At 32.0% G+C, this 15,975-nt stretch overlaps 1 protein-coding gene across 1 annotated transcript in view; it reads right to left on the reverse strand.

Annotated features, from left to right (window-relative positions):
• The window catches only part of DPYD (dihydropyrimidine dehydrogenase), a 794,060-nt gene that overhangs the window by 659,741 nt on the left and 118,344 nt on the right, over nucleotides 1-15,975 (reverse strand).

Consider the following 15,975-nt stretch of genomic DNA (forward strand, 5'->3'; position numbering starts at 1 on the left):
GTCTGGGGTTCAAGAAAGTGATGTGGCAGATAATACAGATTTAAGAGACACTAACTAACACACAGACTACGAATAAAGGCAAAATAAGTAGGTGAGATCACTAAAGGCATTAACGCAAAGTGAGAACAGGACCCAAGAGGAAAAATACTTTAGAGAGAATAGGAAAAAAAAAAGTGGATTAAGTATTCTGCTTGAGGGAAGGAGACACAAGAGGGAGGGGATATGGGGATATATGTATACATATAGCTGATTCACTTTGTTATACAGCAGAAACTAACACAACATTGTAAAGCCATTATACTCCAATAAAGATGTTTAAAAAAAGATATACATATAAGATATATGTATATACATATATATATGTTTATATATACATATATACATATGTATATATACACAATGGACTATTACTCAGCAATAAAAAAGAATGAAATAATGCCATTTATACCAACACGGATGGACCTAGAGATTATCATACTAAGTGAAGTAAGTCAGACAAAGACAAATATCATATGATATCCCTTATATGTGGAATTTTTAAAAAAGGATACAAGTGAATTTATTTACAAAACAGAAACAGTCTCACAGGCTTCAGAAACAAACTTATGCTTACCAAAGGGGAAAGGTGGGGGTGGGGAAGGGATAAATTAGAAATTTGGGGTTGACATGTACACACTACAATATATAAAATAGATAATCAACAAGGACCTACTGTATAGCACAGGGAACTCTACTATTATTAGGATATTATTTAGGATAAGGATATTCTGTAATATCCTAAATGGGAAAAGAATCTGAAAAAGAATAGATACATGTATATGCATAACTGAATCACTTTGCTGTACTGAAACTAACAAAACATTGTAAATCAACTGTATGCCAATATAAAAGAAAATTTTTTTAATTAAAATAAAAAATATTCTGCTTGAAATGAATAAAACAAACAAAAGAAAAACAAAATTTGTTTTTCTCTAAAGTTATAATGACATGTAATTGCTTATATTCAACCAGTACATAAATTTAATAACCAACACAATGTGTTAAGGTAGACAGAGGGGGACTTCAACTTCTAGACAGAATGTAGTAGGTCACAGTAGGTCAATCGATGCTCGAGTTGCCAAAAACTAGAAAAAGCTGAATAAACCACAAACATTTTCAGAGGCATCAGAGATCTGAAAAAGCAAGGAAAATTACACAAACTAAAGATCTTGAGAAGGGAGAGTGTTCTCAAGATGAGTTGAGGAGAAATTACCAAAACTTTTAGTGATCATTGGCACAAGGGAAGGGGTGCTATAAGTGGAACATTAAGAGGACAAACACGTCTGTCTCCCTGCTGGATATATGCAGAATTCTAGTGGTGTGTGGGAGGCTTATGGAGACTAAAAAGTTCGAAAAGGCAAACAGAAAAAAAAAAAGGGACGAGGGAATGGGGCACGAAATAAAAACTGTTAGAAACAAAAGGAGAAAATTGACAAATTTCAAATCATACTAGAAGAGTTTAACAACCCTCTCTCAGAAAAAAGTAAGTATTTAAATAAATAAAAATCAGTAAGGATATTGAAGATCTAGATAACACTATCAACTGTCTCTAATTGACATTTATAGGACACTACACCCAACAATTGCAGAATAAACCTTCTTGTCAAGTCCACATGAAATATTCACTAGGCATAAACCATATGCTGAGATAGATATCAATTTTGAAAATATTAAAATCGTAGAGATTTTATTTTCTGGCCATAATCTTTTACAATTGATCAATCAACATTGACACATCTTGATCACCCAAAGTCCATAGTGTACTTTAGGGTCACTAAAATGTTCAGATCTTTTGCCTATTTTTTAATCAGGCTGCTTGTTTTATTATCATTGAGTTTTAAGAGTTCATTGTATATTTTGAGTAAAAGTCCTTTATCAAATGTGTCTTTTGAAAATATTTTCCCAGTGTGTGACTTGTCTTCTTATTCTGTTGGCAGTGTCTTTGCAGAGAAATCTTTAATTTTAATGAGGTCCAGATTATCAACCTTTCTTTCACAGATCATGCCTTGGTATTGTATTTAAAAGTTATCAGTGACTCAAGATCATCTATGTTTTCTCCTATGTTCTGGGAATTTTCTAGTTTTGCATTCTACATTTAAGTCTATGATCCACTTTGAGTTAATTTTTGTGAAGGCTGTAAGGTCTGTGTTTATATTCATTTTTATGCACATGGATGTCCAGTTGTTCCAGCCCGATTTATTGAAAAGACTATCCTGTATCCATCACATTGCCTTTGATCCTTTGTCAAAGATCAGTTGACTATATTTGTGTGGGTCTGTTTCTGGGCTATCTATTCTGTTCCATTTATCTGTCTGTTCTATAGCCAATACTACACCACAATATTGTACCTAGAATGTCTTAAAATTGGGTAGTGTAAATTCTCTGACTTTGTTCTTCTCCTTCAATATTGTACTGGCTATTCTGGATCTTTTACCTCTCCACATAAACTTTAGAATCAGTTTGTCAATACCCACAAAATAACTTGCTAGGATTCTGACTGGGATTGTATTGAAGCTAAAGATCAACTTGGGAAGAACTGATATCTTAAGAAAACTGAGTCTTCCTATTGAAGAACATGGAATCTCTCCATTTATTTAGTTTTTCTTTGATTTTGTCCATTGGAGTTTCATAGTTTTCTTCATATAGATCTTATATATATTTTGTTAGATTTATATACCTAAGTATTTCATTTTGGGGGTTGCTAATATAAACCATAATGTGTTTTGAATTTCACATTCCAATTGCTCATTGTTGGTATGAGAAAAACAATTGATTTTTGTATATTAACCATGTATATTGCAACCTTGATATAATGTTTATTATATCAGAAGGGTTTTTTGTCAATATTTTTCAGATTTTCCACATAGACAATCATGTCATCTGTGAACAAATACAGTTTTATTTCTACCTTCTCAATCTGTATAACTTTTATTTCCTTTTCTTGTTTTATGCATTACTCAGGACTTCCAATATGGTATTAAAAAGGAGTGTTAAGAGTGGACATTCTCGCTTTGTTCTGAATCTTATCAGGTAGATCATCTTTTTATTTGGGTCTTTTTTTCTTTTTTGTTATTTAAAAGAATGATGTATGCATCCATTATCTTTTTTCTTTTTATTTATTTAAAACAATTTTTTTATTGAAGTATAGTTGATTTACTATATCATGTAAGTTTCCAGTGTACAGCACAGCAATTCAGTTATATATATATAAAAAAATCATATTTAGATTCTTTTCCCTTACAGGTTATTACAAAATATTGACTATATTGATAGTTCCCTGTGCTATACAGTAGGTCCTTGATGGTTATCTATTTTATACATAGGACTGTGTATATGTTAATTCCAGACTCCTAATTTATCCCTCCCACCACCTCTCTTTCCCCTTTGGTAACCATAAGTTTGTTTTCTATGTCTGTGAGTCTCTTTCTGTTTTGGAAATAAGTTCATTTGTGTCTTTTTTTTCCTTTTAGATTCCACATATAAGCGATATCATATGATATTTGTCTTTCTCAGTCTGGCTTACTTCACTTAGGATGATAATCTCTAGGTCTATCCATGTTGCTGCAAATGGCATTATTTCATTCTTTCATGGCTGAGTAATATTCAATTATATAAATATACCACATCTTCTTTATCCATTCATCTGTCAATGGATATTTAGGTTGCTTCCATGTCTTGGCTATTGTAAATAGTGTTGCTATGAACATTGGGGTGCATGTATTTCTTTGAATTATGGTTTTCTCTGGGTATATGCCCAGGAGTGGGAATACAGGAGCTCTATTTTTAGTTTTTTAAGGAACCACTATACTGTTCTCCATAGTGGCTGTACCAATTTACATTCCCACCAACAGTGTAGGAAGTTTCCTTTTTCTCCACACGTTCTCCAGCATTTAGTATTTGTAAACTTTTTGATGATGGCCATTCTGACCAGTGTGAGGTAATACTTCATTGTAGTTTTGATTTGCATTTCTCTAATAATTAGTGATGTTGAGCATCTTTTCATGTGCCTTTTGGCCAACTGTTTGTCTTCTTTGGAGGAATGTCTATTTAGGTCTTCTGCTCATTTTTGAATTGGGTTTTTTGTTTTTTTGATATTTAGCTGTATGAGCTGTTTGTATATTTTGGAAATTAATCCCTTGTCAGTCACATCATTTGCAAATATCTTCTCCCATTCTGTAGGTTGTCTTTTTGTTTTGTTCATGGTTTCCTTTGCTGTGCAAAAACTTTTAAGTTTAATTAAGCCCCATTTGTTTATTTTTGTTATTATTTCCATTACTCTGGGAGACAGATCCAAAAATATATTGCTGCAATTTATGTCAAAGAGTGTCTTGCCTATGTTTTCCTCTAGGAGTTTTATTGCATCCAGTCTTACATATAGGTCTTTAATCCATTTTGAATTTATTTTTGTGTATGGTGTTACAGAATGTTCTAATTTCATTCTTTTACATGTAGCTGTCCAGTTTTCCCAGCACCACTTATTAAAGAGACTTTTCTCCATTGTATATTCTTGCCTCTTTTGTCATAGATTGACCATTAATTGATTAATTGATTTAACATTAATCAATATCTTACCACTTTTATTCAACATAGTTTTGGAAATCCTAGCCACAGCAATCAGAGAAGAAAAAGAGATAAAAGGGATCCAAACTTGAAAAGAAGGAAAACTGTCACTGTTTGTGGACAACATGATACTATATACAGAAAATCCTAAAGACACTACCAGAAAACTTACTAGAGCTCATCGATGACTTCAGTAAAATTGCAGGATACAAAATTAATACACAGAAATCTGTTGCATTTCTATACACTAACAATGAAAGATCAGAAAGATAAATTAAGGAAACAATCCCATTTACCATCACATCAAAAAGAATAAAATACCTAGGAATAAACCTACCTGAGAAGGCAAAAGACCTGCACTCTGAAAACTATGACACTGATGAAAGCAATCAAAGAAGACACAAACAGATGGAAAGATATACTATGGAAGAATCAATATTTTAAAAATGATCATACTATCCAAGGCAATCTACAGATCCAATGCAATCCCCATCAAATTACCAGTGGCATTTTTCACAGAACTAGAACAAAAGATTTTTACTTTTGTATAGAAACACAAAAGAACCTCAAATACCAAAGCCATCTTGAGAAGAAAACATAGAGCTGGAGGAATCAGGCTCCCTGATCTCAGACTATGCTACAAAGCTACAGTCATAAAAACAGCATGGTACTGGCAAAAAAAACATATGCAGATCAATGAAACAGGATAGAAAGCCCAGAAATAAACCCACTCACCTATGGTCAATTAATCTTTTTTCCAAATATAGTAAAAATGGTAAGGGTAGTTTAGTTTTATAATAAACTGTGAAACTGTCTTCCAGAGTGTCTGTAAACTTTCCCCTCAATTATGCTTTAATTGCATCTGACATATTTTGAAGTTTTATTTTCATTATTATTCAAAATGTTTTTTAAATTTCCCCTGTGATTTCTCCTCTGAACCATGGTTATTTTTAAATTTGTTGTTTAATTTCTAAATAGTTAGGCCACTGTAATAAGTGGCTGGAAGTAAGTAAGAGAGAAATTGGCTGGAAGTAAGTAAGAGAGAAACTGAGTCACAAAATATAAGGTCAGAGAAGCAGTCAAGAGAATCTGAAATACAAGGGGTATTTTGTAAAAGGGAAAATTGTAGAAATTTTCCCTTTTACTTTAGGTGAGGTAGAAAGCCAATGAGGGGTTTTGATCAGAGGAGAAATATGATCTGACAAATTAATAAGGTCATTCTAGCTGCTGTGTGGAGAACAGACTTTATGGAGCCCATTTGGAAGTATAGTCCACAACCTTGGCTGCATTCAGGAATCACCTGAGATGCTTTAAAAATATTGATGCTAACTAAAGCCTCCCCAACACATACACACACACACACACACACACACGCACACACACACACTTCTCATTTAACTGGTCTGGAGTTTGGCTTAAGAACTGGAAGTTTTTAAACTTCCCTTGTCCCCTCATTGGTGATTCCAATGTGCATTCAAGGTTCAGAACTACTGAGTTTGAACATTCTGAATATATTTTTAAAGAAAGTAAACAATGTTTTCTGAGGAATTCTAATAGAGTGCAGAGTATGAGAAAAATGAAGAATAAAAAGAGTTAAGAATGACCCACTTGTTTGGCTAGCCTGACTTCTGGTAAACTACAAGGTGAATTAGTGGTAATGGAGAGGTCTAGGTTGGCTGAGGTTCCTTTCATGCACCATATTCCCAAAGAATTGTGCACCACAGTGGTTTCCCATTTATGTCTTCACCTTTTCTCTTAGCCTATAGCCTCCTAGCCCTTCTTCAGAGCTCAGCTCAATTAACCCCCTTGGGGAATCTTCCTTGTCACATCATCCTATAATCTACACTCTTACCAATACAATTCTCCTTTGAAGAATTATCTTAGCTACAATTTAATATACATTTATGTGGTTATTTGATAAATGCCTACCTCTTCTCTCATTACACTATGATGATAAAGTTCATAAAAATTTGCTCAAGATTGTAACTCTCGTGCCTGCTTGTGCTTTGCACACTTAAGAATTTAATATTTAGGGCTTCCCTGGTGGTGCAGTGGTTGAGAATCTGCCTGCCAAGGTAGGGGACACGGGTTCAATCCCTGGTCGGGGAAGATCCCACATGCCGCGGAGCAACTGGGCCCATGAGCCACAAATACTGAGCCTGCGCGTCTGGAGCCTGTGCTCCGCAACAAGAGAGGCCGCGATAATGAGAGGCCCGCACACTGCGATGAAGAGTGGCCCCCGCTTGCTGCAACTAGAGAAAGCCCTCGCAAAGAAACAAAGACCCAACACAGCCATAAATAAATAAATAAATAAATAAATAAATAAATAAATAAATAAATAAATAAATAAATAAATAAAAAAGAATTTAATGAATATTTGAACCATGTCTAAGAGTAGCTATCTCCACAAACTTTCAATGTCATTGTGTTTTCAGTGGCCTTGTATCTATTATACTAGAATCACCCTTTTAGATATAAATGCTACTAGAGTTCACAAATACATACATAGCTCAAAACAATAAAAAAATTAGTGTAATAACAAAGCCCTCTTTCTTATTCAAATCTTCTAAAATGCCACAGATGAGATTTGAGACTCTTGCATGTAAAGTATAACTTCATTCCTTTTTTTTTTTTGATCAGTGTTGAATTTTCATTTCGGAAAAACACCAAAAGGAAAGCTATTGAGTGGAGTATGTTAAAATTATCCTTTTTTTAAAATTAATTTTTATTGGAGTATATTTGATTTACAATGTTGTGTTAGTTTCTGTTGTACAGCAAATTGAAACAGTTATACACATACATATATCTACTCTTTTTTAGATTCTATTCCCATATAGGTCATTACAGAGTACTGAGTAGAGTTCCCTGTGCTATACAGTAGGTCCTTATTAGTTATCTATTTTATATACATAGCAGTGTGTATATGTCAATCCCAATCTCCCAATTTGTCCCTCCCCCCGCTTTCCCCTTTGGTAACCATAAGTTTGTTTTCTACATCTGTGGCTCTATTTTTGTTTTGTAAATAGGTTCATGTGTACCATTTTTTTTTAGATTCCACATATAAACAATATCAAATGATATTTGTCTTTGTCTGACTTACTTCACTCAGTATGACAATCTCTAGGTCCATCCATGTCACTGCAGTGGCATTATTTTGTTCTTTTCTATGACTGAGTAATATTCCATTGTATATATGTACCATGACTTCTTCACCCTAACTTCATTCTTAAAATTCAATAAATTGTACTATCAATCAGTATATTTAATTACACTCCAATATACACACAAAATTTTAAAATTCTATTAGAAAACATAACCATGTTACAAATATATATATATAACTTATCCTAAATTATAATCTCAAATTATAAATTGAAATTCAAATTTTATGTTAAGGCTCACTGTAATTCTTGATACAGATAGTCCTAATAAACTCTAATACCATTTAATTTCCAATCTAATAAAAAGAGCCTGAGGTTACTAATTTAAAGAAATTAATTAAAACCACAAATAAACACCTGATACATCTATATTTCAAGAATAGCAGTCAAGATCAAAAACTCACTGAGTATATAAACTGAAATTTAAAAAACCAATACAAGGAAATCATCCCTTGCTGATGGTAACTTGTTTCCTTATCAATAACCTCCTAACTGTGACTATTTCTAGGTTTTTAGCTTCATCCATTGCTCCTCACCACTGGTTTTGTTTTAATCTTCTCTTATGATTTTAAAATTAATAAATACATGTTAATGACTTACACAATTTTCTGCACATCGCTGGATTCTATCTAAACACTTTATACAAGCCATCTCTTTTATCGGGAGTCCTACCCCAAGGCACTATGCTCTGAACGCAGAGGTTGAGGGCAGTTCACCCCTTGACTCTGGCACCCAGCCCACACTTGGTATTTGGCAGGCCCCATAATTACACTGATTTGAATAATCAAGAATAGAAAAAGGCTTGCTTACTTTTGTTTTTAGGAAACATATATGATAACTACAATCACTTCTGAGCACAAGATAAACCTGGAATGTGATAAGACATTCAAAGATATTCAATTGAATTATGCTACAAGGAACATGTGAGTGTGACTCTGTGTGTGTGTGTGTTTGTGTGTGATATATATGTTGTATGTATGTGTGTGTATTTAATAGTTATATGTTTTCAAACACTGAGGGTTTCTTTCCAAAGTACATTTTAAAACCTGAGTACTGTAACATTAACAGATGAGCCTAGATTGAGTCAAGTCCAAATAATCTACCATGTTACATACTTATGAGGATATAAAATATAAAACTTAAGGAATTTATTCATATCCTAAATAGACTGTTTGGAAATTTGTGTAAATATACTAATTCTATGCAACATCATATATAAAATGTATTTATTGTTACATATAAGCAGATAAAAATAATAAATAATCAGAGGCATACAATAATTTAGCATGTTTAGATAATCTTAAGCTTGCTCATATATTTATAGGTTGCAAATAGTATGTATTAGTATTGATATAGTCAAGATATCTTTCTGGAATAACTATATCATCTATAGAAATATATGTGACAAAAATACTTATCATGACCCTTAAAAGCAGGTAAATATTTTGGTGGAAGTGCTGAAAGGACAATCAATTCTCTAAAAATTTCAAGTGAGCAGAATAATCCTGAAGAAATATGAATTGCAAGACAAGTCTTGTATTACTACCAAATAAAAACAGACTTTCATTTTAATGGAATGACCCAACCTAAGCAATGATTCTCAGGCTTCAATTAATGGTTCTAACTGGCTCAAACTTGCTACCCAATGCTTTTTAATTATTTAATATATTTTATTCATATGCAATCATTTAACTATATGTCAAAACTAGTAATTTATTTCTTTACAATGAAAAAATTTCTTATCCTTGTTTCACTATTAAAAAGAAAAAATCTGATTCCTCAAACAGCTTTTTCATCCAAACTGTTTAAATTTCAACACAGTTCTTAGCCCTGGGTGAGAAATGTCTCAAGCAATATTCCCTTACAGAATATGAAATTATAAGCAACATCTAAGTGGATGAAAGAAGAAATGAAATATGAAGGAAAAATATGACAATGACAAATATAATACCAGTAAGTAATTTAACCTTATTGTAAATCATTTTTCTTACCCATCTAAAAAAAAAAAAAAAAGATTGCTCTAAACTCTCCTCAAAGATAGAGGGAGATACTGGCAGGATAACTGGTTTGTAAACACAGCACAGATATCGACTAAAAGTTATCACCTATGAGGTCCAATGACAGGCACCCATTTCCACTAAAACTTGATGGAAGTTGATGTTATGGAAGATTTCTAAATAAAATGACTACTATTATTTCTTCTATTTGCCAGCCAAAGTAATGGCCCTTAAAATGGGAGAGAACTATAGGGCTAAAAGTTAGGACATGCACTAAATTAACTAAATTTCTTAGGAGGTTTCTTGGAAGATATTAGGAAGACTGAATTTTAAACATCAGGAACATTTTTTTAAAAAGAGTACAGAGTATCCCATATGGCCTCTCACTGAATCCTAGAAAAAACTTCTTTGTGCACTAGAAGAAAAAGATTTATTCATTATTCACTGATTTATTAAGTAAATATTGATTGATTAAATTTTAAAATAGAGGTAATTCCTCAGAGAGTCCCATGGGTACAAAACTTTATAAAGGAGTTAAATAGACAAAAAACACATCACAATGAATATTTTCCAATAAATATCAGCTATCATGTTATGTGCTTTAGTAGATGCCATGATTCTTCATCCATTTATAAAAATAATTGATAAACTATAATATCACAATGTTGTATTTTCATAGGTACCTCATTGTGGTTAACTAGTGTAAAACCGGAGAGTAACATTATACTGTTTCATAATGTACATGGTTCTTCAACCACAAGCATAACAGATTAATGCTAACTGATTCAGTGGCATTGATATGGATACCTCATGTTGGCTGCATATTGGTGATTTTACAATTGCAACTGATGATTTAATTCTTAATCATGCTTGTTCACTTGCATGAGTAATCTAGGAAATGTAACTTATTCAATTTCAAGGAACAGCCCAGAAACTAGGAGATATGACACCTCAGTAAATGTTCTAAGTCACACTTATTAATAACATTGGAAGAGCTTCATAGTATTTTTACTATTAATCAGAGAAAATCACAAATTCATAATATATGTACCAAACAATTCTTTGAAATTTATTTTAATTGGTTTATGTCAAGTTTGCTCTTAACCAGGGGTCAGTGAACTATGACCCATGGGACAAATCCAGCTGGCTGCCAATTTCCATAAATAAAATTTCATTAGAACACAGCCACAACAATGCAGCCACACTCGTTGGATGACATATTGTCTATGTGGGTGCATTTGCACTATACCAGCACAACTGAATAGTTCCAATTAGAGACCATATGACCCAGAAAGCTGAAGGTACTATCCAGACTTCTACATAAACGGTTTGCTTACTTCTGCTTTAGACTATCAAATTACCATGTTCTGTTTATTGAAGCAACAAATTCAGAAAAAGTAAATCTAACCAGTTAGCTATCTTCACCAACTGTCAGCATGAGACACTTTTTTTTTTCCCAAAAAATAGAGTAAACACAAACTCTCGATGGATAGAATTCAGTATACATCACAATAACCTGTAGAAATAATAGATAAGAAAGGGTAGAAATTTTCTTTTAAATGTAGTGTGCTGATATATGAGAAATGGTAAATAGAAAAACTAAACTGCAATGTATATCTTCTAGAAGAGAAGACTATTACAGAAAAAAATAGAATCAGCTATTGTGTTATATGCGGAATGAATCTAAATTAATTAGAATGAGCAATAACAAAATATACCAATGTACTTATAAACAATAATGAATTATCTATAAACCCATTCTATTATTCTTCTTAAGTTGTAGAAAATGCCAAATATAATTACAAAATACGTATTCAAAACATGTAAACCACTAATTTTCCACTTGTAAAAGCCTGATTCAAAAAGCAATTTACTTTATGGTTTACTTAAGCTTTGTAACTACATTAAAATATGATAGTATATACACAACAGCTTGTTAACAAGATTATCATAACATTAAAATCATAATGTGGCACTTCAATTATGGATACTTAAAATTAAAGCTAATCCTCACAGTACCAATTTTTATCTCCTAAATAATTTTAGCTATTAGCTGCTCATTCAAAGTCTGTATCTAAAATGATAAGCATTCTAGAGTAAGACAGCTCTGTACTTTTCTTCAGTAGCAAAACAAAAGCTGTATCCTTTCTCTGCAGTCTTTAACACACAATCTTTTGCTACTAAGGGAAAAATGCAATTTTTTTTACCTTAGTTAAGGACTATTTATTTATGTTGTTGCTAATGTTGTTTTAAATAGTAACTTCTAATATAATAATACATATTTTCTGTTTTGGTTTTATCGTTCTAAATGTATCAAGTTGTCATAAAATAGCAGTTACTATATTAATTTGATTTTTTTCTGTAAATATTTCTTTTAAGAAAATATTGTCTAGTTACACAGTGGGCACCAGGGTGAAAGAACCAATGCTCGGATTAATGAATATGATAATGCATTTTATAAGTATATAACTGTATAAAGTCATGCCTGATTTACTTGTGCTGTTGTTTCTCAGAATTTATAATTAATAAGTAGGTAATCATTTCTCACATTCAAGTTCTAATTAAAGTTCAAAGTAGAGAAAAACAGCAAATTAACATAGCTCCTAATTCATATATGCCAATTGCTACCAAATCCATAAATAATCCACAGGTATTACATATATATTTGGTTTTATTAAACATTAGTGAAAATTAACATAGAACTTTTCTTCTATTTCCCATGAACGGTGAAAAAATTAAATTATCTTTGGCCCATTTGAAACTGAATGACAAATCTTGCTTTCACTCATCCCTGAAATGAATGAAAGTAACACTCCTAAGTTATGCAGTAAACAGATAATACCAAATGTATATGTGTGTGCATACATGTGTGCACATTTGCACACATGTGTAAACTGTGTGTATACATATGTATTCATAGTACACAAATTACATTAACTTAATTACACGGAATATATAATCAAATGCCATTAATTACATATATTTTTACATAACTAAGCATTTTCCTAATGCTTAATCTACATTTTCTAAGCTGCATTTCAATAATGTTATTAAAGTAGTTTCATCATCATTATCTAGAAAAAGTGATGGTGTGCTTTTGTCTTTATATTTAATAAAATCTGAAGATATTCAGCCTGGTTGCCCTCTTTCTATGTTAGGTGACACAAACCACAGACACATGTGCTTATGTGCATAGTAGAGTATGTGCCTCTCTCTAACAGAAGTGATAAAGACAAGATATTCTCCTCTGCATGGAAGAAAAGAGGATACTCTTGTATCCTGCTTACTGGGGGCGGAGGGTGGGGGGTGTTTTCCAGAGATTCCTGCTGATTCATTTAGCAAAAAAAAAATTTGGAGAAATATAATTATTATAGGATCAAGAAATATGATTAAAATAGAAAGCTTACACATTGCTTCTGCATCCAATTTCACAGGTCAAACTTTGCATGTAGTTAAAACACACACATACACACACACGGGCTTTATAATTACCTTTATTTTTGTAAACTTTGAAAACAAAAATATCTTACTGATATTGAATCATATATAATCACTGATCATTATATAACATATTCAGGATTTTAAACAATTTGTGTTTACTTTTCATACCATTAAACAACCTGCTGCTTTCATGAGAAATATTTTAATAATTTCTCATTTTATTTATTTTATACTTCTCTTCAACACCACTTCAAATTTTCTCATGCCTTAGATTTGTTTTCTAAACTACTTATTCAATTCACTATTCATAAATATTTAGGTTGCCTTCTCTTCCCCCTCCCCTTTTTTTACCATTATAAAAGAATTTCATTGAAAGTTGTGCATAAAACTATAATTCTAACAGATATGTCTAAAAAGCAAATGGATCTCCAAATTTCAAATGCTGTCACACTGCAAGATTTCCTTGACTGGGACAGGGAGATTCATATAGAGATAGAAATAAAAATAGAAATTAATAGAGATAGAGTACATATACATGGACATATGTATATATACAAACACACATTTCTGCATATTATATATACACATACACACACAAACTTATCTACAAGTGTAAGGTTAAGTAGGATAGTGGTAATATTCTTATCTCCAAGTCTTATTCAGATGGACAAAATTACTCATAGAGACAGTCTTTTACTTCAATTCATGTAGAAGTACCAGTTAAAGAAATACCAGTGTAGTTTAACCATTATGCTTAGCAAGGGATGCAAAATTAATATAACTAAAACAATAAAACAATAAGCAACTAAAACAATATCTAGGTACCAGGAGTAACACATCCCTCAGATCAGATGGCAAACAGCCTCAGTACCACTAGATATTAACACAGGAATGAAACTAAAGTTGTACTTTATAGACTAACACATCTAGAAGGGAAAAACTGAAAAATACTTCTTTTTAATGTCTTTGAATCTCTCTTCAGACCTCACTCTTTCAATGAAAAGTTTAGATTGCTATTTATATCCCTTCTACCTCTCAAAGTCTATGAGTCTAAAGTAAAGCAATAGCTTTAAAGGATTTTTACCTTTCGACTTAAATGATATTTACAATGTACTGTATCTCTTAAAATTATTTTCCTAATTTACATAGTTATACTTTCAGTTTTAACTCTGGATACTTGGCTGGGTTTATGGTACACCTACTATTACTATTACACACACCAGAAAAAAAGCCAAGAACATAAACTGTGCAACTCAACATCACCATCTAGTGACAGAATTCCTAACACGTGACAAAGCTGAGCAAAAAGGAATAGATTTCAGAGATACAATGTCCTGGTAGTTTATCTTTAGATTAATCACCTAAATGTAACAGCTCTCACTGAATATGTATGGCTCTGCAAATAAAATACTAACCCTTAATTGGCTATGTTTGTACTCTAAAATGTAATTTATATTCTCACCATAGAGGTATATCCATAGATCTCACCAATCTATATTTTTGTGTATAAAGTCATTATCAGAAAGCTTCGTATAGTTTTTTACATTTTTTTCTTAATGAACTATATTCTATATGTAACTTTTCTTTCAGATTTTGACACCCCATTTTCTTAAGTTATTCAACTGAAGTACCTTCCAATTTCATTATTTCTACTACACATGGCCCACTACTGCCTGGGGAAGTAAAAAGGTGACAAAGAGTCACCAAGTTTTTTAAAAAGGTCCCACTTTTCCCCTTGATGTTTAGAAGTTATTACAGGGGCTATGACAGGTGCAAAATATAATACAGTAATCAAATCACTTTGGTATGATAAGAGGGTTGAATTGGCAGAGATAAGGGGAAAAAAATGAAAAGAAATTGAGAATTTCACCTCTAAATTCACTATTATCATACTATAGACAGAGATTTCACCTGGAGATGATACATTTTTTTCTGTCCTTAAAATTTTTTCATGTCATCATTTTCAGAAATCCTGTACAGTATTTCCACACAGCCATGGAACTACAATGGACTCTATAAGTTAAACAAAAAATATTCCCTCTGGCATTCTACATTCTAAGACCACACCGAAGTTTTCCAGTCAATTCCATTATGTATGACATATGTAATTTATCTGAAATAAGCACTATACACCATTCAATGGAAATAATGTATACAAACATTGTAATACTTTGTATCTTCATTTTCTTAATGTTTCATAAATTACAAAGCATTCTCTCCTACATTATTGCTGTTCTGCATATCAATCCTATTAAGTTTTTAATCTTATCTTACAAAAAAGTAAGACTAAAAAAGACTAATTTATCTAAAATCACAGCTGGAGTCTAAAATCTGATTTTTGCCACTTACCCTAGATTTTGTATCTTATTTTATTCTTCCCATTTTTTCTTCTTACTTCATTATTTTTCTTTTTTTCTTTTTAGATGGAGAATTTTAATTAAGTTGGCATAGTTAAGACCAAAAAGGGAAAGTGGACATTGTCAGTGTGTCTTCAGCCCTTGCCTTAACAGGCGAATGAACACAACTTGAAACACAGGTGACTCTTGCTGGTCTATGAGACAGTGAAGGGAGCTTCTCAATATTTAAATATATTAATATAACCAGTTATAGAAATCTAAATATAACACCAATCTCCTATAGGGTTTGAGAAGGCATTCACCATATCCCTGAAAAGTTTAACATTCCTTATTCAAGTTTAATCATCTCTTTAGAAGGGGAAAACAGTGATAGTACTTGTTGAACCAGAATTACTATCAAAATTCAAAAAGCTGACCATA

This window comes from Balaenoptera musculus, chromosome 1, assembly GCF_009873245.2.
Source record: "Balaenoptera musculus isolate JJ_BM4_2016_0621 chromosome 1, mBalMus1.pri.v3, whole genome shotgun sequence".
Lineage (NCBI taxonomy): Eukaryota > Metazoa > Chordata > Mammalia > Artiodactyla > Balaenopteridae > Balaenoptera > Balaenoptera musculus.